Source organism: Pseudopipra pipra, chromosome 2 (assembly GCF_036250125.1).
Source record: "Pseudopipra pipra isolate bDixPip1 chromosome 2, bDixPip1.hap1, whole genome shotgun sequence".
NCBI classification, from domain to species: Eukaryota; Metazoa; Chordata; class Aves; order Passeriformes; family Pipridae; genus Pseudopipra; species Pseudopipra pipra.
In genome coordinates, this window is record NC_087550.1 from 93719059 (window position 1) to 93744195 (window position 25137).

Sequence of the window (25137 nt, forward strand, 5' to 3'; positions counted from 1 at the left end):
TCTAGGAAATACACTGAAATAAATTTTTCTACATTACACTTCATTAAAGAGATCAGTTTTGAGGTGCCAAGTAGTCAGCTAATTCCAGTTGCAAAAGAGTAAGCAGGATCTCAGCCTTGTAAAGAGAAGGAACATAAATGAGAGCTTTTCAATCAGCTAAACCTAATGAATTTCTTCTGAGGGTACTTAAAGAACTGACAGATGAATCATATGGGTGTTCACAGTTATCTTTGAAAACTTGGGAAGGGTGAATGAATTGCCAAGAAATTGTGTCTGGACAGCTATGTTTTTTAGTTTTAAAAGAAATGATATTGAGAAATTACAGACCACCTGAGTAACTTCAATTTCTAAAAGAAATGAGCAATCAAATAAAATATTTCTAAGTACCTGAGAAATAAGGAGATGAGGAATGGTCACCATCGATTTACCGAGAACAAATAACGTGAAACAAGCAAAATTTCTTTCTCAAAGTGGGTAACAGACCTTGCTCACTGAGGAGAAACAACAGACGTTATCTTTCCATATCTCTGTAAAACTGACAGTCTCACATGGCATTTATATAAGCAAGCAAACAAAAAAAACCCTATAAACAAAGACATTAATGGACATGTATAAAATGAGTTTGAAAGGTGTACTTAGAGAGTAACAAGTGATGTTTCACTGTCAAAATGGAAGGCACAATTATATGGATTTACACAGAAGTCTATCCTGGTTGTTGTACTGTTGGATACTGTCATTAATAACCTTGATGGTGGAAGAGAGAGGAGCGACCATTTTAGCGCTACAAGGCATGCAAATACTTTTATCTAGTCTGTGCTAGAGAGACAGATATGAATAGCTTTGTTTTTTCTGCTTTCTTGCTGCAGCCAAGTAGTTAGAAATACAATAATGCTAGCTTGCCCACTTAGGAGAGCTCCTCCTCTAAAAAATGTATCCTTCCTTATTCTAGAAGCCCTAGACTGGGCTCCCAGAGTCAGCTGCAGAGTCACTTTTCATCCAGCAATGATTCCCTCCCCATTCCTCCACAATGAAACTCCCCATACTCAGTGAGCATGACTGCATATTCACCAAATTCATGTAAATGTTGTTGCTTGTGTGCTGAGTGTGTGGGGAGAACAGGAGCATACACACTGTTCAATGGCTGTGTTCATGTCAGTCATAAAAAATGAGTAGGCTGCAGGACTGATGAGCATTTTCAAACTGTGACATTGCAGCCAATTGGATCAGTTGTCTGACTGCCAAACACATCATTAATTTAGACTTAATGGCAGTGAAACAAGCAGCAAGTAAGGGGGGATGGGCCTACAAGGCAAAAGCCAACAGGTTTCATAAAAAAAATAAATCTAAAGCAAAAAAGGATTTGGTTTGGCTTTGTTTGCTCTCATTTGCTTGTATGTGGAACTTCACTAATTGATTCCATTAACAGGAGACCTGTCTTTGTGAGGAGACTGGAGTTTTAAGGACAAATGCTTTTACAGGTTGAGTATATTATAAAATTGATGTATTTGGCCTCTTAGGCAAGATGCAAAACAACATCCTTGAAGTTCCATTAGTGGAACACAGTGTCTACACTTACATGATCCCCATAATGCCTTCCTTATCATCATACTTTAAAAAATAACTAAAAGTTGAGAAAACTGCAAGCAGGCTTCCTAGGGGAAGGATACCTTCTTCCTTTTTTTTCCACTAGGAAGATCTGCCACACTTTCAATTAGATAGTGGAAATTTCTCAGTCCCAGAGAGCTCTGTGCCTAGGGTCTGCTTACCCAGTTCTCTAGCAGTTCCTCTAACTGCCTTTGCCAGACAGACAGGCATTTGCTCTGTTTTGTAAAGCCAACCAGTGTAAGCTTTTAAAGAGAACTTTTTAGGACAGAAATGGAGATTTGGATTGTAAATGAAAAAGGCAAACTCTGAGGGAGCACGTCTCCTTTTGCTGAGTTATGTTCCAAGTGCTATTTTTACATAGGAAGGCATTTGCCTTTATGATAATGGTGATATTTTGCATCTGTGTCACCAGAAATCAATGGAATAAGTGAAATTATTCCCGTGTAATAATAACATCCGTGTAATAGTAACAATAAGGGAAACCCTGGGGTCACACACTTGGGGCTCATAAGCCACATGTGATAGACATCACATTGACATTACAAAATATTCCAGTGATTGCATAAGTTTATTTAATTCAGTGTGAATGACAAACTTCCCCATCAGGCTTTGCTACTCCAACAACCACCAGGATATGTCTGAAGGTGGTCTGTCATACATCCAGTTTGTTATAATTTCTTATTATTGTTGGGTTCAAGGGATCTCTGGCTGGATTTCATTATATAAAAAGTTGGCATCAGTCATATCTTGCTGATGGACAATCTCAAATTTTTTCAAAGTTAAGAAAAGACATTCTGGTTCTTTGAAGACCCTCTCTGTGCACCTGTATGCAATCTAGATGGCAAACAGTATGCCACTGTGCCCAAAATAGAAGAAGTGATTGTCTACCACCTATGGAAAACATTGACTAAATAATACATCCTGTCACTTCAGAATTTGTCTCCATGAAGGACTGCAACTGTCAAAAGGAATGTGCCAAAAGGAGGTTCCATCAACTCCTGAAGCTCATGCTCTGAAAAAAGTTGTGGTTTTGGAATTTACTATCTGTAGCCTATCAGTGATATATTTGAATGCTGGAAGTGTGGATGACCAAGGAGGAATTTGTAACTGGATGACGTTCATTCAGGCAGGGACAGAATGCACTGGCTGTATTCATCTTACCTGGCTTTAGGTCCACAGTGAAAAAGGTTGTGTCTGAATCATTTGCCTGACTGATTAAGAAAAAGTGGCTCTTCTAGAACTTTCTTTCCAGATTCTAATACCCCAAACTTTTTTATAAGTTTTTGGGACACAAGACTAAATTTAAAAAAAACCAAACAAACTGGTTTTAAGGGATATCTCTTATGATCAATGGATTCTACTATTCCACAAGTAACAATAATAAGGAAAAGGTTATATGCATAAAAATTAAGGTATGAATGTCTGCCATCAACAGAATGTTCTCAAAACCACTGACATGGTGGCCTCTCAGAGAGTAAGATTGTACTTTTAAATAGAATCATATTTTTTCTTCTAAGTTGATTTAGTTTTTTTCCAGTTCTTTTGCTGTTGCTAAAGTTGCAGAATCTTACTACTGGAAAAAAAATCCTCATTATTTAATACCATAAAGCTGAAAATATGTGGAGTAGCTTCTGACAATTGCTTTGTACCATTTTAAACTTCTGTTTTGTTTTGATTGATAGCACTTCTTGGTAGAAAGAAAACCTTCTAAAATGTCGATGCTGCAGAGCTATTTTCATGAATCTACAGGCATCCAGATTGAATCAATAGTTCTAAAAGGAGTGCAAACTTTACCATTCATCTTAATGGAGTGTTTACTTTGAAGCCCATTTATAACCTTGTGAACATTATTATTATTATTTATTGATTTACTTGTTTACTAGAATGGAAGTTCAGCCTTCTTTCTGTAAAAAATTTTTTTAGTGTAGCTTTTAGGCTGTGCTCCCTATTTTATCTGGTCCCCACCTTGGCAATTTCAGCAGCACATCCCCAAAAAAGCACTGATTTTCCACTCAAAACCACACTTCTAAAAGTAAAGATCTTCCTGAATCTTCAGGTAGGAGATCTGATATCCCCAGAAACCAATGTCCATGAGAAGTTCAGGGAAAGGAGCTTTCTTGGTAAATATGATTGTCAAAGCTGACAACCGAGAAATCGAAAGCTAGCAGTTTGTTTCCACAGAATCAGAACAAGTCCTGGCGGTATTTGATTTGCCTGCAATGTCAATTCATAGATTACTTCATGATGCTGTCAACTGATGAGAGGAAACAAGGATTTCCATACTACAGAAACTTTAAACACCAGACTGTAGAAGAAGCAGCATCAGTGATGAAAACACAAGAAACTTATTCCTGCACATAAGCGCAAATTTTGATAGAGGGAAGATGGGTGAAACAAATCAAACTGTCATCGTCGTTCACTGCTACATGCTCTCGTAGGTTGCTGGAGTTTTTCAGACTGGAGAGTGAATTTCTTTTTTTACATACATGAACCTTTACTAATTAATTTCTGTAACACAGTCAGACAAGCATCTGTATCAGTTTGCTTCACAGTCTTGCTCTGCAATTAATTTAATTTCAATACTGGAAATTTCATAACACTTCACTAAAATGAGGAATATAAAAAGATGATATAACTCTTAAAAGTATTCCAGTATCTTAAAATGGTAAAACAATACACTGCTGAAAAAAACAGGACATCAGATTTACATACATTTCCAGCCAAAGGAATCAGTTCACACTATGGGCAGACAACTCTTATTTCCAGTTCACTGATGAAACAAGCATAGGCTTTTTGTCTAATGATGAAGATGGAGGGGTGAAATACTTGAACTGAAGGAGAGACTCTGCTGCCAGAGTCACCTCAGAAAGGATCCCCAAGTGACCAACCTCATAACAATAAGGAGGCATGCTGATGGCATAGATGAGACGACCCAGCGAAAACAATACCAAGCACTGAATGTTTCCTCCCTCTCTCTGACAGAGAAGTAATAAACTGCAACCATCATCTCCCTAAAACTAAGAGGAGGGAAACTCCACCAGAGTGCCTGTTAACAAAATAAAAAAGGTTTTATCCAGCTTTTGTTATACTGTGGGAGAAACTGACTCCGTGGTGGGCTCAGACCCTCCGGGGCTAACTCAGCACTCTCCTCTCCCACTTATGGCAAGGGATCAGAGAACTTTGCCCAGCCCTTCCTTGAACCAAACTTACATAGACCAAGAAATTTGTTTATTCCATAAGAATAGCTTTTTTTTTCCTGTTTGAATTCATATTAAAATGAATTAAATTGGAAATACAGGGAGCAGAAGAAAGTTGTATAGGCTAACCTGAATTGGATGTGCCAGATTTCACTGCTAAAATCCATGATCAGCCGTGAGATGGTTCAGCAGATGAGTCTGATACTGAGTAGGTGTCCTTTAGTCTACATGGTTTTCTGAACTACTGTTGTCTTAAAAAAATCTCATGATGTCTCTCTCATGGGCTGAAAGCTCATCCTAGTGTCAGTCAAACAGATAGTACAAAAATAGAGCCTCTCCTTGATATATTAGAAGAACAGAGACAATTCCTTAATAGTCTAACCAGAATCCTTTTGGCCCATAGTGCCTGAAAGTCTGTCTGGGACTTGTGCAAGGTGTCATATTTAGAAGAAGCAGCGAAGGGTCTGAGGGATGATCAGGGAACAACTTTCTCACAAAAAACATGGTGAACCACTGAGGACCTCAGCATGCTCAGGACCATGAAGTTTTCTTGCACAATACCCAGGGTCTTGAGCACACCTCTGGATCAAAACTGCAAGGGTCTGAGGTGTGGATTACTTTTTCCTGAGAGTGATGATGAGACAGCGATTAAAACCACTAATGTCCTCATGAATCAAGTCTTGGTTCTTTGGTGGTTCAAGACTACTTGAAGTATTTTGTTATAAAAACTCTTAAATAAAAACTCCAAAGCTTTAATTTCTAACACTGCTTTTCCTTCATATCATGAGGAGAACAGACATTTTCCCTGACAAACTCGAAGCAAAAAGAACTTTTAACAGATGTGGTGACTTCCTCTCCATTTATTGCTCCTTTTTTTCCCTCAGAGACTAGTAGAGAACCACTGATTCTCTCAAAACCATCCTGTTCCACAGGTATTTACATAATGCATGATTTTATGTCTATGTCTTTCCATACCTGCTTCTCATATTCCCACTTAGCTTTCCTAATTCCTATACTAATTTTAACCTCTTATAATTTGTGCTATGGGCTTCAATTTTGTTTGAATTCCTTTCTCCAAAGGACATGTCCTGGACAGAATAACAATCTCAAAGCCTGCCATCTAAACTTGTTTTTTTTTCAAACTTTCCTTTTTAGTTCCTCTTTTGCTTAGTTACCTGTACTTTCTGTTATTCAACTGTAATACACTTTAGTGGTTACTGTTGCTGATTCTACATCTGCTCACTCTTACCATACAGTGTGAAATTAGTTAGAATTAAACGTGAATAAATATAAGTTTTTAAAAAAATATTTCAATCTCAGTTTTCAATCTAAGTAAAGGTCAGCATGAGTTAATGTTCTGTCCAAAGCAGATAATCCAGTCCTGTCCAAAACTGCAGCAGCAGGTATGGTACAAGCACTAGTGTATGATTATTTAAATAGCAATCTCTTCTGCTTTGCAGCTTTCATTAGTTCCCTATTTAAGTGAAGAGCCTGTGAGTAGTGACAGAAGCAGAGAAAATGGGCTGTTTAGGTATTTTAATACATTCCAGTGTTCTTGTATTTGCTATGAATAAAGAAGTCAAACATAGCATATCCAGTGATTCAGAGATCTTAGATTAATATTTTTTGGATGATACAAAACACGTCTTGATTTCAAGACTGGCTTGACTGCGTGACCACACAAACTTTATGTGGAGAATAACATCATGTTTAAGGGGAAGATATTTGGATAAATGCATTAGAATTATTAGTTATGAAAACACCTTTCATGCCATACCCTAGGTCTTTTAATGTTTTGGGCTTTTTTTTTTAATAGTTCCTTCATATCAGAACCTTTAAAAGAATCCACTTTCACTGTCTGCCAGTGTTCAGAGATATACATAGGCTAGGCTTCCTGATTGACCTGTAGTTAGCATTCTTGGAATTATTCTTTTGGTCTGTCTTTTCACTGTCATAAATGAGGAGAAGCACTGCTTGAAGAAAATATTTCTGTTCAGAGACCATTTGTGTTCTCCCCTTCAGCTCTGTGTCAGAATCTGTGAAAAGACAAGGGTGTGTTAGTGTTGATTGCTGAGACCAGCAGATGTACTTCTGCCCAGCACTGTTCCTCAAGATAGACAAGCTACTGCAGCAGTGGGACGAGGGTGCAAGTGTCTTACACAGACCAGCAGAAGGGACTCATCTGCTCAGAAGTTTTCAAGAAAAAATTGTTCAATGGAAAAATGGAGAATCGTTCATGACTCTGCTCTTTGCAAAAAATATTTTTTGTTCCAGCAGTATATTTGCTTTCTTTTGGTGTCCTTCAATGTATATTTTTTTTTAGCCAGAGGCTGGCATTGCAGAAGTAGAGGAATTGTCCAAGAAGCTGCCTAAGCTGGAAAATGAAAAGCAGGCAGTTCTGAAGAAGGCTCAGTGTTGCAAAGAAGGGTTCCCTAAGTCTCTGTTGAGAATCTTCTTCTGAAATCAAGTGTCTGCAGCAACTTGACATTTTCCTATCTTTTGCCTTCCCTACAAATAATAATCAACTCAATGACAAGGACCAAATGATTACCAAATACGAGAGGAGATCACTCCATTCTCTTCTCTGCCTGCTGGAGTTTGAACCCACTCCAACTGTGGCAGGATCCAGGCACTGAGTTGAGGGTTGTTGTGTCCCATCCTCTTCTGATGATATGTTTCCACTTTACATATAAAACCTCAGCTCAGTAAGGCATTAGATGGATTCCACATTCCTTTCTGGATCAATGCCCAAATTACTAAGGTAGTGAGTTATCTGCCTTCCCCTCAAACTATCTTCGTATGTGTACATAAATGTAATGCTTCTGTGATGTGCAATAGATTTGAGTATGGGTATTTTGAATCCAGCTTGCACCCTATAAACTTTTATTCACAACATGAACAAGCAAAGTCCTCTTTCAGTGCTTTCAATTAAATTAATGCCTTCAGAAACAGAGTTCACACATGAAGTGATGCATGATTGAAACTCTGGAGGTAAGTAAATGAAGAAATTTAATGTATGATTATTCTCTTAAATGGTTATGTTATGCTGTAGAAATATGGTAAATTCCAGTTTATTCTCAGTGCTTTGAATCCTGTACCACTGAGTCCAATGCTAAATGGTGATCACTAAACCATGCAGCACTCCAATGTATGTTTTTGCTTCTGTAGTGTTTTTCCAGTTTTCCTTAACTGTGGTATATCTATGTCCTAATGGAGATCATTCCAGCCAGTAAACAGAGCAAATTGCACTATTTACTTTTTAAGACCTGTGAGAGATAATAAATGTACTGTCATTGAGTTTTGTGTCCCATTCTTTTCACATGGATGAGCAGTGCTAATAACCATGCTGTCATACTGTACTCTCATTATGTGGAGTGATCTTCCCTGCTTGGATATTATGCTATAACCCAGTCCTCTTCCAATACTTCTCACCTGCCTTTTTCTCTACTACAGACTGCAACAGACTGATCTGTTCTCTGCAGCAAGCAGTGATAGGACCTGAGGGAATATCAGGGGAGGTTTGGGTTGGATATCAGAAAAAGGTTCTTCACCCAGAGGGTGGTTTGGCACTGGAACAGGGTCCCTGGGGCAGAGGTCACAGCACCAAGCCTGACAGAGTTCAAGTAGTGTTTGGATGATACTCTCAGCCACATGGTGTGACTCTTGGGGATAGTCCTGCACAGGTCTAAGAGCTGGACTCGAAGATCCTTGTTGGTGCCTTCCAACTCGGCATATTCTGTGATTCTGTGATTTCTGAGGTAAATATTGCTTGTGTGATGGATATATGAGCTTCTTGTGTGTTTTGAATACGTAAGAAATACAAACAAATACAGTACTGCTGTTTTATTTTTACACCATGTGGGACAGATTTATTTCACATATGTGAAAAAGGACCTAAAATCCCTCTTCATAGCATTTCAGAGAATCATAACAGTAATTTAGATTGACAATGAATTCTGGAGGCCATCTGCTCAGCCCTGAGTTCAAAGCAGGGCCACTTCGTAGTTAGAGCTGGTTGCTCAGGGGCTTGTCTAGCAGCATAATGAGTATCTCCAAGGGTGGAGATTCCAGAGGCTCTGTGGCACCTCTGTAAGTGCCTACACATTTCCTTCATGACCATTATTTTCCTTGCCTTCTGTCAGAATATCTCTTGTTGCTTCTTGTATTTTCTACAATTGTTTATTCCCCTTGTTCCACTTTCCAAATCCTGTTATCTGATGAGTCCCAAGACACATGCCTACAGCACATGCCAGAGTCTTGGCTAGTGGTGATATCTTAGTGTTTTTCTTTTTAATTTTATACTCCATTCTTTGTATTTTGTAGTGCTAAAAATGAAAGAAGGAAATCACATCTGTGACCTTTTCCAGTTATCCAAGTAAAAAATTCTAATTTTCCATTTTTTACATGATAATGTCTGAATGGGTACTATTTTAATTTACTTATCTTACACTTCTTTCCTCTGTAGTTTTGTTAGTTAATGCTACTTAATTAACACACTCATCTGAATAGAGAGAAATCTGAAATCGTAGTCTTTTGGTGATAATGGGACAGGTACTTGTACACCTGCAATACACAGCATTAAGATCTTGCTCATTAACAGTTCTTTTTCTTCCTTTTCTGTTGTCTCTAGATATGGGTGTAGGTTTTGTCCCTACCAGAAGTTTTTTGTCTCAAACTATGATGCAAGCTTCATTTTATAATAATATCACTGTATTTTTAAACAGTAACTATTCCTTTACTTTTTTTCTGATTCTTTTATTTGTATTTGTTTTTCATTGTACATAGAAATAAACTGTAGAAAGTACCTCACTTTTTCTCTCTCCATGTATGTATAATACATACAATATATCTATCATATCTGTATTTCTCAGTGATATAGTAAAGGATTTTGAGAGGGAAGGGTTTGTATTATTCTTTATAAAAAGAGAAACACTGCAATATTTCTGGATATTTATTTGTCCGTGCTGGGGGTGGTCAGAATGTGGAGAAACATCTCTGTGAACCTTAGACTTGATAGAAGTTACACAGGCTAGAAAGCTGTTGTCAATAAGTATGCTTTGGAAGTCGTGACTGAAGCTGTTCTTCTCAATGCAGAAACAATTCAGTTTGTTCACATGTGCAAACAGTGTGCTCTAGTGAGCTCTGAGGAACTGCTGATTTGAAAGATGGCTCCCACTACTATCCTCTGAAGCAACTTGTAAAGTGTTACAGCCTACCTTCTCTTTAGCAGGAATGGTTTGAATCTAGAAAAAGTCTGCTTTTGTTTTTTACCTTGGAATAAGTGGTGACCACAAATCCAAGATTTTAAGATTTCAGCTAGAACAGAAGGCTCCTATTTTCCAAGAACCAGAAGGTTAAACTATTTTATAAAAATTTGCTTTGTAGTTGTGTATGGTGATGGAAAATACTCTGTAAATTATTCTCCTGGCTTCTGGTTGGACAGTGCTGAGCTTTTCAACAACCAGATATAAACTAGTCATGGATACATTCCTGGAATCTTATGCCTGCAAAGGAATAATAAAATCTGGAAAAAAAATAATTTTATATAGAATGCTTAGAACTATCTTATAAGCCAACACAGAAGTTTATGACCAATAGTCAGCAGCTGGGTAGTAAAAATTCATGCAACTGCATGGATTGCAATAAAGATCCTAATTATTGATGCTCTTGGTCTGTACCTCTTCTCAGTGGCACAGCTTCTCACTGTCATGATCTGAGTGTCTCCAGGTATGTCCTGCAGTTCTTGATAGGGGTTTAATATTAGCATCTGCCTTTACTTCACCTGCATGACAGTAATGACTCCATGTGTGGAGAAATATGTATGTGCATGATTGCCTCTGGCCTGCTCAGTGACTGAAGCATAGACCAGGGATGGAGGCAATAATAAGTGGGGAGGAATCACAGCTGTAGTCTCCTGGCAGGCAGACCTATGGTAAATCTTGCTGCAGAGTTCAAGGGTTAGGTGATGAGAGAGAGAGGTGTGCCAAAATTTTTAGGTGTCTCTTTCAAAAAATAAAAGGAAGGTAATGAAAAACTGTTTTATGGTGGTCTACTGGAACGGGTTGAGAGAGCTCCACTAAGGTCAGGTGCCCACAAACACTTCCAAAAGCTGGGGAAGGGACATTTTCTCATTCTTGAAACCAGGGCACTGCCAGCACTAACTAGGAATCTTTATTCTTTATGGGGCTTCAATGACCAAGTTGTAGCTCTCTACTCTGCAATGCTATTACAGCATGTAAGACCAATGTCTGTGCTTTTAAAGTAAGCATAAGTCATCCTGTCAAATATATTTATTTTATTCAAGTTCTAGACACATATTTTAAAGAAAAATATGGTCTACATCTTTTTCCTTCCACATCTATTCACACTTCTGATATTTACAAATATAGAAAAAGAAGATGCATATGAAAAAGTAATATTTAGAAAATTATAAACAATTAAAATGGTACAAAATATAATAATTTCCATCCAATTTGAAAGAGATCAAAAAAGCAGGCAACAGAGGCAAAATTGGTAAAAAAAGGGAGCGGTGACATGGATAATGTGGAGAAGTGAATGTGACTTGCAATGAAAATGAATCCCAGTGAGCATCTACTGTTAACTGTAAGCCATAAAAAGCTGCTGGCAACAGTACTTTGAGGAATAATGGCCATTTCAGTGTTTTTTCTACTCTTTTTCTCATTAAATCAAAACCCTTCCTAAAAACCATTATGCCTAACGTATGTTCAGAACTATTTCTGAAACTAGCTGTTGTCCCTGTTCTGATTTCAGTGGTTGAGTATCTACATCAAAATCACTGCTATTTTAATTGGCATGCAATGACAGATTTTTGGTGCACTTAATAGAAAATTATAGAAAATTAATTTCTCTCTCTGCACTACGCTTCATCCAAATGACAACTGTAAGTCATTTTTAAGTGCAGGTCTTTAAAAATTGTTCAGGATAGATGATCATGCAGTCCTGCAGAACCTAACTTTTTTGTTGAGGTGCTCCAGTGAGCAATGCTGGCAGTCTGATGCTACCTGAAAGCTGTTTATTTGTTTATGCAGAATAATCTTGTAACTGCTTTCGGTAGAGAAAGCATATGACACAGAGGGTCCAGAGGAGAATCCACTGAGCCACAGATGGACCATACTGGCAGTGAAGGCTGCTTGGGGAAGTTTACACTTCATCTATTCCTTGCAGAGGGAACTTGAGTTTCTAAAGGTGATACTCTGGATGGGCCCTACCCTGTGTGCACCATGATGCTTTCAGAGCTCATTGTTCGTCAATTCTTAGAGCCAGTTCAAGGCTTCACAAGGACCGAACCAAATCAAATGCATCTGAGGTATGAAAAACCCCCAAATTTCAGGGCATCACTTTTCCAAATTTGGGGAACTGAGACTGAGTCAGTAGTTTTGTCCCTTATGCAAGCAGCCATTGACCCTCTGCCTGGGCAGTGAGTCTCGTTCTGTGTGTGCCTGTAAGCAGCATTCCCCACCAGCCCTGGTCACTGTAGAGCATGATTTTGTCACTGTCATTCCTGTGCCATGCTAGGAATCTGTTGCTCTGCTTATGCCTAAAGCAAACTCCCCCCATGACATTGCCTGAAATGCTATCACAAATATACTGCCTGGTTTTGCTTCAAGTTGCACAGCAGGATAAAGAATGAAAATTCAGAAGAAGATAAGAGTTTTATTAATGATATGCTTGAAGAAATGTAGCACAGACATTTTCCTCATATGCTGTCACCCATTTGCACGTAGTATGGATGGATAAAACTCAGCACCACAGATCTTCAGGAACATCATTGTGGATACAACTAGCCTTCAAGGAAACGGTGTAAAAGGTAAAGACAGACAAACAGCAAGAGTAACTGTAAGCTAATAATAATTTCTGTAGAATGTAATGTAGAGATGTATAACAGTGTTTACTAGCTTATAGAAGAGTAGCTTTGTAGAGTTAACGGTTCATTCAAATGAGAATAGTAGGGAACCTGAGTTATTTTGCTGATTCATGAACTTTGCAGACACAAATGCTAGTAGAGTAGTTATTCAGTGTGCTTCCATTACATTAACAGAACTGTTCTGGGTATTACTACTAGAAAAAACAACCTATAGAATCAAGTACTTAGAATCTGATTTTCAAATTGCTCTCCCTTTTGCATTTGCATCGATGTTTTGCATTTGTTTGGAGCTTGCATCTGCTTCCAAACAATAAGCACTAATTTTAAACCTGTTTAGTACTCATTTAACCCAGATAGTTCTTTTGTGGCCATTTCACATGCATCTGGGATTCAGTGCAAAGAGGTTGCATAGAATAAAATGAGAGGAAAATGCTACTAACCAGCAGCTGCAAGAAAGGGCCAAAAGAAAAAAAAAAGTGGAAACACTATACGAATATACTACCATTATGACTTGAGAAGCAGGCACATAGATAGTGACCATGTGATTATGTTAGGTAGAGACTGCTGTGGATGATGACTGGCTACTGGGAAACCTAACCTTGGTTTGTATGAGAGATACTTCTCACTGATTCAATGAATCTTTGATAAGCTTTTGATAACTTGCATTACTTACATATCAGCTGAGGTTCAACGGAGATTGCCCAAGCTTTACACTCAAAAAGACATTCTCAGGAAGAGAATGTCAGATAATGTAAACTAGAAGTACTAAGAATCTATTTCCTATAACAATTAAAACATCAGCTGGAAGGGTGGTGAGATACTGTAAGAGGTTTCCCAGGGAAGTTGTGGATGCCCCATTCCTGGAAGTGTTGAAGGCCAGGATGGATGAAGCTTTGAACACCTGGTCTAGTGGAAGGTGGCCCTACCCATGGTTAGGGGGTCAGAGTAGGTGATCTTTAAGGTTCCTTCTAATACAAACTATTCTATGATTCTGTGATTCTGTGACTGTCCTGTGGAAATTCCAATAGGATTATGGGATTTATTCATAGAAGGCACATTTTGAAAAAATCCTTGCAGTGGGATATGGGATATCACATACTAATCGAAACAGATATAGCTGCAGGTAATTGAGATGGTGATTTTCTCATCGCTTGGTATAAGGTGATGTCCAACTTCCAAACACTTGGTTCATTGTATGCTAACTTAGATCCTCCTTCTACTGAAGGTAAGTTTGCATTAGGATGCCAAAGTGTTGCCTGGAATATCATGAAATACTATGTTCCCATCTGCTGTCTCTGTTGTCAGCCATAGGTAAAAAGACAAACAGCTGATAGGGAGGAAATCAGCATGTTAAAAAGCCATTTGTTTGTTCACTGATTGTGGGACAAACCCCAAAAGTACCTAAACCTGGATCAGTACAGGCTGGGGGATGAACACATCGAGAACAGTCCTTCCAAGGACTTGGGGATGCTGGTGGATGAGAGGCTGAACATGAGCTGACGATGTGCACTCACAGCCCAGAAAGCCAGACATATCCTGGACTGCATCATAAAAAGTGTGACCAGCAGGCCGAGTGAGTGATCCTGCCCATCTACTCTGCTCAAGTGAGACATCCAGCTCTGGGGCTCTCAACACAGGAAGGACACTGACCTGGTGGAACAAGTCCAGAGGAGGCCAGTTGTTCAGAGGGATGGAGCACCCCTCGTACAAGGAAAGGCTGAGAGAATTGGGATTGTTCAGCCTGGAAAAGAGAAAGCTTCAGGGTGACCTAATCACGGTGTCCCAGTACCTGAAGAGAGCCTACAAGAGAGACGGAGAGAGACTATTTACAAGCACCCTTAGTGACAGGACAAGGGTGAATGGCTTCAAACTGAAATAAAGTAGTTTTAGACCAGATATTAGGAATAAATTATTAACTGTGAGAGTGGTGAGGCCCTGGAACAGGTTGCCCAGAGAAGCTGTGGATGCCCCATCCCTGGAAGTGTTCAAGGCCAGGTTGAATGAGGCTTTGAGCAACCTGATCTAGTGGAAGATATCCCTGCCTTACAGCAGGGTGTTTGAAACTAGATGACCTTTAAGGTCTCTTCCAACCCAGGAAGTGCTGCAATTTTATGATTCTATGAAATGTCTAGTTCACCACTGACCAAGGCTACAGTCTCTTTGGTTATTTATAGTCATAAACCCCAGGGCTACTGAGGATTGAATAGCTGAATACATATTATCTAGACAGCAGATCCAAATGCAGCTCCCATTTAATCAGTTTAAACTTCCAATTTAACTGGAAGTCAGTGTCGTGACTCAGTAAAAAATCCACTGAGACTAAGGATGATGCTCACTTAGAAACTATCATTAGACAATAATCATGGGCGAGAGAAGAGCTGTTCACTTAGTTTAACCACCTGTAACACAATGCAGCATTGAAAAGTACTTGTGATCCAAATCGAAAGAGGTACAATATTGGACACTCTATCCACTTGTCATCTTCTACAGTAGCTTTTGTCTTCTTTCATTATGTCACTGCTAATGGGACATGTGGGTGACATGCTTCTCAGCCTGACACAGTGTTTGTATTCCTAGATCAGCATGTGTCATAAGGTGAGCTCTTGCAATCTGTGGGCCCTGCTTCCATATTAGATTTCTCGTTACATTTTTTCGTGCAGAGAATCAACATGTAACAATGTGATAGATATCTGGAACAAGTCACAGTGTCAAATGTCACATCATCTGCAGTTCCATTTTAAGGCAATGAGAGGACTTGATATTCTGCTTCTATTTACTGTCAGCCACTGATATCATGTGGGAAATTCATGGGAAAACAGTGATGACAGAAATTTTCCTTCCTGCATATCTGATTATGATTTCCCTTTCACTTGTCTGCAGATATGGTTCATAAGGTGTCTATTTTGATTCCAGCATATTATTTTAATCTCAACACTATCTTAGCATTATGTTAGCATAGTAAGTTGATCTTGCTCTGACTTAGTTAAAAAACAGGGAAAGTGTTTAGGAAAGCGTATACATTTCCATACCTAGAGCTCTTTCCTTGCTGGACAGTAGAAAACTAAAATGAGGGATCATGTTTTCAAAGTAGCGTGTGTAGAAACGCGCCTCCAAAGTTTTGTGGTTCTTCAGTAGTTGTTTTTCCTCCTGAGATCAGTAGGGATTTGCAGGAGTTCAGCACATTTGATGCAGGTCTCCTGTTTAATGCTACTTAGAAATGCACAAATTTAGTTAAAACCCCCCACCTTTCTGGAAATTTAGCTTTGAATGAACTTCTCTTTTTTAAGTATGGAGAAAGTATCTTTATAAAGCAAATTCCACCTTTTATGTATTACTTTTTGGATAAAAGAACAGTTCAAATAATAATAAGTAAAATAAAAGAATTTTTTTTAAGACCTGAATTTTCTGTCCGTACAATTTACTGCAGCAAAAATAGGTCTCAAAATAAAAGCAGGACACCATCATCTGCCTCTCCTTCACCCAAGGCTTACATGTATTACTGGATAAAAAACATGAAGCCCTTTAATGGAACGCTACCCAATACTACACATATAATTGAATAACCTTGAGAGGAAAGATTGGGGATTTAAGGGAGAAGATCAATTTAAAATCACTTAATGGATGGATGCATTTAAAATTACATAGAGTGAAGAAGGTGAAAGGTGCTATGGAATAATTGCTTCCATCCTCTGGAGATAGTGTCTTAAGATGTAAATGAGAGTCCATGTTCCAGTGATTTATCGTATGAGAAATACACCATCACCAACAGAAAGAAAATTGTGAGATAAAGAAAAAATAATTTCTGAACCCTGGAAAGACTACCTCACCTGCGGTTTGATCCAGTGCCCACTGCAGTCAGTGGAAGATTTTAATCCCACTGAAAGATGCCACTGGACTTCAGCAAGTATTGCATTAGGTGTCTTATGATGGTATAATTATGCAGGAGAGAAATAAATTGTTATGAAAGAGATACCAGCTCCTGAAGCTCAGGTCTGTAGCACTCCTACACAGAAAAGGCTCCCTGAAAAAACACATTTGCTCATATCAAGAGCAAAAAGTTTGTAACTGAACAGGTATGGAGGGTCTCTTTAAACTCTTTGGTGGACATGGGTAGATGGCCTGCTCCATGCATCACAAGCTCCACATCTTACAATGTGCATCTGCATTTCAAGGCTTAGAACATCTGCAGGTCAGTAGATTACATATTCAATAACACCCTGTTGTATGCAGCAGCATGGATTTACAAATAGGGTCTAGCACTGGCTGGTCTGTCATGAATTTGATGTTTCATCCTATGAGGCAGTCTTGAGCATTTAGTGGTCGTAACAAATATGGATAGTTATTAATATATATGTATGGAAGTGTGGTTCTTCCATGCTGCAGAGAGTTATAGGTCTTTGGGATTGTGCTAAGGATGGCACAAGTCCAAGTCTTTGCCTTGCTATGCCCTGGAGTTCATACAAATTCCCTAAGTAAAACATCCAAAAGATCAAAGCTCGTGACTTATTGGCTTCCATATAGAACTGAACATACTCTTAAAATCTATACATAGACCTTGCAAGAGGAAGTAGAAATCAGTCTTAGGCAAAAATGCATCTCAAGGATGAAGTCATTTGAGGTGTAGTAAGTCCAGTTTTGGACGACTTCTTGCACATGGTACATTTCATCTGCTACAAACAAACACAAGAACTCTGTAAATAGATCTATCTGACTAGCACATGTCACAATTTTCAGCTGATAGAAGCTAATTGACATATTACTCATCTTTTAATATACAAAAAAGTATTGCACTGAAGTCCTAATCTTTCTTTTCCTTTCTGTGTTTTCTGTTTACTTCATGAGTCACTTTTCCCCTGGTGACTAACTCACAGGGGCAAAAAAGGCACATAACCCAAGGAAGTTTTCTTTATAGAGACACTTTAGTGTGGAAAATTCTCTTCTTAAAATGCATGTCATTTAATCTCTGTTGCCCTTGCCAGAGGCTAAAGAAACAAGTTTACGAAGTAGAGATCCTTCTAACCGCTATCTCACTCCCCCAAGCCCTCCATCTCACAGGAAATGATTCTTTCTCTAAACTCTGACACTGCTGCTGCTGAAGAGCACTTCAGTTTTGAACACGTTATTCTACCATTCACGGGCCTTTGAACTGTTGCTTTTAAATGTGGCTGTTGAATTAATGAATAATTTTGCCAGGTGTTGGAGTACATACACTTTGGTTCATCTGTGTTCATTTTTGCATTACAAGATGTTTGTTATGATTAGATAAAAGATCTAGCTCATTCCCATGGCTTTAATATGAAATGAAAATACTGAAGACAGAGTTAGCAAAAAACTTTTGAGAATGTGATTTACAAAGCCAAAGAAACCAAATCATATGTTTATATGCAAAACTCATTTAAAAATACTGCTTATTCAGTCTGATTTAGATTAAAAGAATAATGCTGTTATATTAGGTTGTCATCTTTTCTGATTAAAATTGTGACATATCAGTGACTATAAAATACCTAAAAAATACAGAGGTTTCATGCATTGTGATATTTGAAGTTCTTGATTTTCCGGGGAAAACTGAAAAGAGATTTAGTTGCCATTGATTTGCTGATAAGTGAACATTATCTTTACACTTCTGGCTGTCTGTGAACAAAAACCATGGAGAAGTTCTTCTCCCAGGATGAACTGCTTTTCAGTGGTGGTGGGGAAGCCGAAGGATTGATTTTCTTTGAGGTCTGTGGGTAGGCCTCACCTAAACACAAACTCTGAGTGGGTGGTGGTGCCGGAGGTTGAGCAGTTGGTCTTGGACTGTACCTGGACTTAAGTTTTGATATATGACATGACATGTTTAGAGGTCCTAGTCTCCCACTTATCCAGACTAACACCTCTGTAGGACATATTTGCTCTATTCATATCTGGATTGCTGGTCAATGTTTCCCTTGCGTAGAAATCAGGATACAGAGAACAGGGGAACAGTATCCTCCCAGGTCTTTCTCCAGGATTAGGTCTGTAAGAAGAACTGGAGAATGCTCACAGCATGAGCTGGTATAGATTAAGTCATCATGATACTCCATGAGAAGCTCTCCATGGTCATCTGTCATGTTTTACTCACAAGCTTACACTACTGGTCACCACTTTTGTAGTCCAGAAGGAACATTTTCTCCTAACAGGAATAATAAGGTTTGTCAACGTTTTTGTTTCCTCCTGAGATGTGATCCACTTCCTGGGATGTCTGGTTAACTGACAGTATGTAGCATAGGATATTGACTATCCTGAGAGCATTACCTTTCTTTTCCAATGGCAAGGCATAGCTTTTTTGTCTTCTGATCATTTATGGTACAGGTTCTATTTCTGTACTACTGACACTTAGCTTTCCTGATGTGCTTTGTTATCATGACTGTTATGGTATTGGAGTTTAAGAGAACAGTGAAAGATTCATACTGTCTGCTCTCTGGGGATTCTTGCCCCTATCCTCCTGTAAGTCAGTGAAGAGAAATAGCCTTGATGCTTAGGCAGTGGGAGTGAGAATCTAGCTGAAAAGGATTTCCTATTTTTTGTGATAAGGCAGTGTCTTATGGCCTGTTGAGTAAGTGTCCTGGGGCAATCTTCTAGGTTGAATCTACATTACATGCCTTCCTGTAGTGCATAGGGTTTGGTTGTCCCTTCCTAGTCTGCTTGCAAAGCCAAACCTACCACAGTCACAATTCTTCCCCTGGAGAGTGATAGGACAGAGAATGAAACATGCAATGAAAGTTGGTCTCAGCAATCAAGAGGACCCCAGCATCTAGAGCCACAAAAATAGTGTAAAAAGCCACATAGAAAATAAACTTTACTGGGAAAAACTGAAAAAAGATAATGAAAAAATTTATGAGCCACAATGTTTGCCACTTTACAAAGTTTATTATTATGTGCTTAAATCAACTGTTTTGGTATCCAAGAAATAATGGTCTCCTCTCTGCTGGTCTTAACCAACAATCATTACTTAACACTGAGAATCAGGCATCTCAATAAAAAGGACAGATACAAAGAACCTCTCCTTGAATACACCGATATTAAGATAATGAAAGGTTTCAATGGTAGTATTATTAAAGGTTGACGATACTGGGTTTTATGATTCTCTTTATACAGTTCAGATAAATTAAATAAAACTAGCTCTTATCTGTAGAGCTCCTAAAGCCACACCGTAACAATAGTGTGAAGATCATCTTCAGTAAGATACCCAAAGTCAGGGCAGGTCTGTGAGGAAGGAGCCAATGTCAGGTGCAGTGTTTAGACTACTGAGAGAAGCACCAGCAAGTCTGAAGTGACAACCTACAAATTTTCTGTGTGTTGTATGTATGTCAAATACAAAGGAATCAAAGCAATGTGGTAAAGATAAAAACAAGAAAACGTATGGTTGGCATAACAATACTGATGCCTTAACTGATGGCTCAATGTCAAAGACATGATGCATGCGTCACTCACTGTGAAAATATCAGCATTTGTCAGGTATAACAACTTCCCAGGACTGACTGACACATAGGTCAAATTGCAGCTTCTACTCCTTCAGCACGTAGGCCATTCATCTCTAATGCAACCTCAAATATAAAGTGATTAAGTAGAGCTTAAAAAACCTTCAGACAAATAAACTGTGTTTAAAACCATCTTCAGCTTCTCATTGGTAAACGCTGTTTCTGTCTACTAATATATATTGACAAAATTAATGTTTTCATGCAATGTTTTATGGTGCATTACCTAAACTCAATGAGCAACTCAAGTTCTGTGTTTCATTTCTAACAGTGGTTCACAACGTTTCACTACCAACTATGGGTGTCACAGCAATAATTTGACAGGCAATAAAAAAGAGAAAAAGTGCTTTGGTGCAGTTTTTACAGTTTATTCTACACAGTCACAATCACTGAAGTGGAAAAAATGAAGATAAACAGCTTAACCAGTATGTTTACATGCATCCAGCCAGGTATTTTCTTTAAAAATTAATTGATTTTCACATATAAATAAAAATGTTTTGATTACAGATTTATGACTTTGAAGGAGCTTTGAAAGAACTGTTAAGTTCAGAAATGAAAAATGTTACATTTCTCTGATAATGAAACACAGCAAAAAAGATGCCATGTCTTTTTGCTTTGGCAGTTTCCATAATAATAGAGCTTAAATTGTTCGTTAACTATTAAACTAACAGTGAGATTTTTGATTTCCAGATGAAACAGAAAGAATCCCATCAGACTTACAGGATAAAAATCTGAAGCCATTTTAGGGATGTCAATATCGTCTTAGAAAGATACTTAGATATATAAAATTCAACAGGATGAATCACTCAGATTGGGTATGTGCTGATGGGATCCTAAAGCAGGGCACATCTGGATGTTTATTTGCTATAGTTCCATGAATTACTGTTAAATTTACAAAGGTAAGAATTAAAAATCAGGCAATGTTGAAAAAAAATGGTGTGGTCATTCTTATCCCTTGCATGTTACAGCACAGTGTTATCAGTTTGTGTGCTATTCCTTCGACCTATATGATTTAGTGTCCAGGAATTGTCCCTACACATTGGAAGGAGAAGTATGAAAAGAAGGCAGTTGTAGCTACCGGGTTAACTATTTAAACATTATCATAGCCTTTTTGCAACAATCAAGATGACAAAAATACAACAGAGCCTTTAAAACAAGAAGAAAGAAAAATCTCCAAAGCTGGGCAGAAACCACTGGTGGAAGATGATCACAGGATTAATCTAAAGGGATTTCTTATGGGCCCATTGGGAAGAGCATGAAATCTATCTGCTAAGCAAGCTCACATGAGAAGGGAAATACATGGCTTTTAATCTTGCTTCAAGTATTTTTAAAATTATTTTATAAAAAACACATATCTAGTCTATGACATGAAGCAATTCCCAAGAGTAGGCTCCAGAGCTCCTGGAACTCTTTTAGGACAATGATATGAGACTGCCCAGCCCCTAGGCAAAAAGTCAGCCCCTAGGGTATACAGATCTCTTTTTCAGGGCACACTCTTTAGTAGTAAGTCATATTGCTTCAGCACAAGGCATCTAATGTTACTAAGTTATTAAATAGAATGTAGTTGCCTCTGAACCTTATGCAGCACTTGCTTCGGAAGGTGATTTCAAAGAGCTCTTACTGACTGACATGAACCTCTCAGAAGTCAGCTTCAAGAAGAAAAGAAATGCCTTGGTGGTAGATTACAGGGGTTTAAGTATTTGGTGTCCATAGTGATGCCCTGCTATACACACACACACACACACACACACACACACACACGAATGCACACATAAGAAGATAAATGTAACACAATTTTAATGCCAAACATTAAGGAACATTTGCAGCTAGCAGCTCAGTGCTGGTTTGGAGAAATTTGTAGCTTAGAAATCTAAAACTTGCCTGAGTCTCACTAAGATTTCGATGTAGCACAATATAGATCTTGAGAAATACCAGTCATTTGGGACAAATTAACCAAGGTAAGATACCATGCTAATGTGTCTGCTTGACATCTCATGCCTGAACCAACTCACTCATGGCTAAGCTGAACCTCTGTGTGTGGTATGTTCTGTACCATCTAGACATGCTTTTTGCGGAGAAGTACCAAAAGTATATTGCATGGCTCTTGTGCTCCAAAGGGAAGTCATCTGCTGCTGATATACAATTATACATTTTCCCTGCTGTGATGATTCAGCTATGTTAGCTGGCACACCAAAGGGAAGAAGCCAAATCTCCACTCATTTCCTCACTCTTCCCACTCACTCCCCGTGAAGAAGAGGCATTAGCAGCTGTGCAGAGGCTCTGTTATGCTGTTGCCTGCCACTATATGCAGCCCACACAAAATCAGTAACACTCTTGCTATCAGTAAATAAAATAAATGCCAAGATAATTTAAAAATGATAAAATAACTTGTAAGTGTACATTTAATATAGGCTGACAAATAGAGGCAAATTGCAGTGACAGAGGTATTTACCTCACTTCTTAACTCATTGCTCATAACAACAGAAATGATTCTATGTTATGTTGATGAAAATGCCAGACTGCCTATTTTTAAGGATATGTAGGAAAAAACCCACCACAAACCTGCACAGGAGAAAGAAGCTCATAAATGGAGGGAGAGTTGCTGAAAGTGTTTTACACCTTCAGTCTCATGAGAGGCCCTGGGCAGAAGAGTCCTGTTCTTGACAACTGTGACACAGACTGTCAGGATTGGAAGGCACCTGAAGTGATCATCCATTCACTTCATGGTCCAAGGCAGAAAAACATCCAATGAAAGACACCATGGTCTCCAGACCACAAGCTGCAAGGCTATGCTACTCCTTTTTTTAGAAGGTCTTCTGTACATTCAACCTTAGTCTCCACTCTCACAATTCGTTTAAGAGCTAAGGAGAACAGATGCTCGTATTTTTGCTGAGCAGGGATGTTTCATGTACTTGAAGGCTGTTACCTTCTTCCCCTGTCATCATTTCTACCAAATTTCAGCCCAATTTTATTGACATTTCTTCACAGGTTTTGCCTCTCCGTCGCTTCTACACTCATCTTGAATTTCTGCTGTTGGTCCAAATGTTTTCTGAAAAGTGTTAATGAAAGATGAATTAGTATTACATAGGAGACTTCATGAGTGCTGATCTGCTCTGAAAACCACAGAAAATTTTCTCTCATTGTTGTCAACTTTAAGTAACCACTTCTTTAATATCTTGGTCTGTCATGGGAAATGTGTTGTTAAAGGAAGAACTCACACATGTTCAGATGTATTTAGGAAAAATTATGCCCCCTTCAGTTATTGTTTTTGGCATTTAACTTTCTTTTATCACAGAAGTGGTTCCAATGATGCAGCTGGAATGCATTAATATTCTTTGGTTAAAAATAGTGAAGACATCTTTTTTTTTTTTTTTTTGAATTGTGCTGTGTGCTGGTGACATATTCGTAATTATAAACTCACCTAGAAGTACCAAAAAAGAATTGAAGAAGATACCAGAAGGATTGTCTAATTCCAAGTACTTAAAGCAAAGTTCTTAAAATTTGGGGAACCCCAAAAGAATGGAGAACTGCAATGAAATCTGGCTATTTAGAGCAGCCTGATCAGTTTCCTGGGATAACAGAGTAGATTCACTTGTTTCATGAAAAATTAATTTGTGATTCTACAAACACAGACCTAGAGATTAAAAATCTAATTAATGCCAGACAGTATGGTATCATGAAAAGTAGGTCTTGTCAAAAAAACCTGATAGCTTTCTTTGACAAGATTACAGGTCTGCTTGATAAAGGCAACTGTGCTGACATAGTTTACATGGATTTCTCCAAGGCATTTGACACAGTACTGCATGATTAAAAATCTTAGGTTACAGGTGCAAGTTGGATGGATTAAAAGTTGGTTCAGTGGCAAGTCTTAAAGTGTGGTTGCTAATAAGAGAGCATCAATGAACATTATTGCCAGGGCTTCTAGGGACTGGTCCTTGGTCTCACAATATCAAATTATTTTAATCAGTTACATAGGTAAATAGCTCCCAAACTTTTCTGCTTGTGGCTTTCTCTTTCACTCAGGCTCACAAATACCTCCCTGGTCCAAAAAAATGTAAATAGCATTTGAGTGTAGCAGTACTCCTTCCTCTACTCTGTATTCACTCACAGATAATCACACACTTCTTTAACTGTTGCAGCACCGCTAAACCTCAAATAAGATTGCTGTCACTTTAGGTAAAGTTGAACAATGTTTTCTAGTTATATGTGACAGATTAGTGAGTTAGTACATAATGTGGATCAGAGGGTGAAGTGTAATCCACTGTCGTGTGCTTTATGTGGAATGGACACATTTAGAAATAAACATAACATTTGGAAATCAATGAATATCTATGTATGAACATTACAAGATCTATCTATACTGTGGAAGCCTGACTTGGAAAATTCAGAGGAGATGGGTGTTGCTATCAATAACTGCTTAACCCTGAGCTTTATTTACAATGGTGTGGCCAATGTAGCCCTTGGGAGATTAGAAATATGAAATAAAATCCTAGAACTTTTTTTTTTTTTTTGCCTTGATGAGACTTCTATAAAAATCTTGTGTCCAGTTTTGGTGTACTCCCTTCTATAAGGATGGGGAAACACTCAAAAGATATAAAAAATGGAAGGACAAAACCATTTCAGAAGATGGGAAAAAATCCATGTAGTGACATACTAGTGAACATCTATCTACTCTTTATTTTTATTTAATTAGCAAAAGGAGTGAGAAGCAACTTGATCACTGTCTTTAGATTATCACACATGGAAAAGATATTCTACCGGGAAAAGCTGTTCAGTCCTTCAGACAAATGTATAACAAACGCTGGAATACAAAATTAAATGGAAAAAATTTCCTAGAAGTAAAGTTAAATAAATGCTGGAGCTTCTTACCAAGGTGGGTAGCAAGCTCATTAGTCTCTGGAGTCTTTAAAATGGTCTCTTTGTGCAAGACATGCTGTGTTCCTATTTCTAGGAA